A 2710-nucleotide genomic window follows, 5' to 3' on the forward strand; every position below is an offset into this window, starting at 1 on the left:
TTGACACAGAGCGTTTTTAATATTTGCCCACAGAAACGTTGAAAGAGCTAAATTTGTTTGAACTTAAATTAACAGTGAGTGAAAAAAAACGTGAAAACCATTGAACGACTTTAGCTCAAAGCCTTTTTTCAAATTTGAGGTTGCAGTGCCTGAGAAATGCCCCTGCTTGCCCTGGACATAAAGGGACATTGTGTAATTAATAATTAGTCATTTTTGTCATGATTAACTCTGATCACCTGGAGCAATCAGGTGGCTCCTGGATGGGCGCCTTCTTATTTGCTGGCATTTCACTCTTAAGCGTGCTGCGCCTAGAGTTCCGTGTCAGAGTGTACATTTATAACTCTGTGTGTTTCTCCTGATTTCCAAACCGGGGGGAGTATTATTGCTGAAAACTTAAAGGAATTGACGGAAGGGCACCACCAGGAGTGGAGCATGCGGCTTAATTTGACTCAACACGGAAAGGATTGACAGATTGAAGGCTCTTTCTCGATAGCGTGGGTGGTGGTGCATGGCCGTTCGTAGTTGGTGGAGCGATTTGTCTGGTTAATTCCGATAAGGAACAAGACTCAAACATACTAAATAGTACCGCGGCCCCCCCCCCCGCGCGGTCGGCGGCAGAAAACTTCTTAGAGGGACAAGTGGCTCTCAGCCACACGAGAATGAGCAATTACAGGTCTGTGATGCCCTTAGATGTCCGGGGCTGCACGCGCGCCACACTGAGCGTATAAGTGCGTTGTCTACCGGCGCGGGTAATCCTCTGAACCCCACTTGTGACAGGGCCTGGGGACTGCATTTATTTCACACCAACGAGGAATTCCCAGTAAGCGCGGGTCATTAGCCTGCGTTGATTAAGTCCCTGTCCTTTGTACAGACCGCCCGTCGCTACTACCAATCGGATGGCTTGGTGAGGTCCTCGGATAGTCCCCTCGGATAGTCCCCTCTGGGACGGTTGAACTTGACTATCTAGAGGAGGTAAAAGTCGTAACAAGGTTTCTGTAGGTGAACCTGCAGAAAGATCATTAACGGATGAGTGGCTGGATCCGCGTGACAAGGCAGGACGCCTGACGAGCCAGACGCCGAGGGCGGCAGAACGTCAGCTGACGCGGGATAAGATGGCCGGCTGGACAGGACGGGACGGGGGGGCGCAGCGTGGGTCACTCCCGGGCCGCGCGACGGAGCAAGTTTGGCGGCCGTGGCGTCTGTCAGATTAATTTGGGATATTAATCTTTGGCTGATATGAGAGTCAAGGAAGATGCAGGTTTGATATCAACAGGAGGCCTCCAGTAACCGCGGGGAGAAAAACGGACCCACTCCATTGAATGACTCCCTTTCTCTCACCGTGGCCCAGTGACCTGAATGTTTTTATTTGGAAGAAGTCAAGCAGTTGTAAAAACATACCAAGATGACTTTCCTGTATCCTTCAAAATAAAGACTGAAAGTGTGCATATATTTTAAACAGAATCATATAAAAGAGTAGAAAAATAGAGAATAAGTAATAAAAATAGTATGAACTCAAGTACATTCCATCAGAGCCATTTGTGACGTGAATAATAGAGATAATAGAGAAAATTACAAATAACTAGATTTAATATACCTTACATTTCCCCCCTGTTGTAAATTTCGAAGAACATCCGTGAAAACAATACCAGAGGTTTCAAGTTTACACATCATTAAGAAATCCAACAGGTTGGTAGCTTTGTGGAGGGGCGAAAAACCTTCGTAAAGGAAAAAATTCCCCTCCTCCCACCTCGTTTTTATGAGGTCGAGAGTGTTTCTTATAAAACATAGAAAACATAGTAGTAATAAGCGATGGTTAACTATAAGAATCATAGCTAAAACAAACAAAAACCAAAACACACAAAAAACAAAAAACGAAATCCTGCCTGCGCGTTGGTCCCCACAGGGCCTAACCCGAGCCTGTGTGACATCGTAGGTCGCCTGCCGACGACGGTGTAAGCAGGGGCCCGACCGGCCTTACCCACTCGGATCTTCGTGTGTCAGTGGTGTATACAGTGAGGGGGTTTTCCCTTTTAGTTCGTAGGGATAAGTCCATTAGACAACGCTGTCTGGGTCAGTATCATCATCATCAGAGTATTGTGGGACAGAAATCAATTTGTAATGGTACATATGAGCAATAAACATTCTTGACACCATCTTCTTTGTCATGGGCACGATGCAGCAAGAACATACGCCACACAGGAGAATAAAGATCACTAGGATTCCGACAAATGGTGCCAGGATCTTCACCAGAATCTGGGACCAGCTGCCAGAGTACAGCCAATCGAGCCATCCCGGCTGAACGTCCTTCTCTTGGGTCAATGTGTTTTCATCCGGGATGTAGGTGCAGAAGTGTTCTCCTATCAGTGCACATACACCACCTTGACCAGGTGTATTCCCCTTCTATTGGCTTTATGACAGGACATGTCGTTTGTTGGCTTTCTGGACCCCAAATTTTCGTGCGGATGTTGGCTTGCATCGATTGGGCTGGCAAGAGGAGCAGGGTGAGGATGAGTCCCCACCCTAGGATGGTGACAAGCATGTTTATTTGAGTTCGGTGATTTTTTTGCAGTGACTCTGGTGAATCCAGGTGTCTCTTTCAGCTATCTTTATCGCTGTCGGCGTGGTGAACAGGACTGTATATGGCCCGTCCCAACGTGGACTGGACCAGCTCTTTCTTTTCACCACTTTTACGAGCACCAGGTCACCAGGA

General features: G+C 47.2%; 1 pseudogene; it reads left to right on the forward strand.

Moving 5' to 3' along the window:
• Positions 1-338: 338 nt before the first annotated feature.
• LOC148363463 (18S ribosomal RNA) lies at positions 339-1022 on the forward strand (annotated as a pseudogene; the record flags this gene model as incomplete).
• Positions 1023-2710: the final 1688 nt, after the last annotated feature.

Source organism: Urocampus carinirostris, chromosome 6 (genome assembly GCF_059441175.1).
Source record: "Urocampus carinirostris isolate Australia breed hairy pipefish chromosome 6, RoL_Ucar_1.0, whole genome shotgun sequence".
NCBI lineage: Eukaryota > Metazoa > Chordata > Actinopteri > Syngnathiformes > Syngnathidae > Urocampus > Urocampus carinirostris.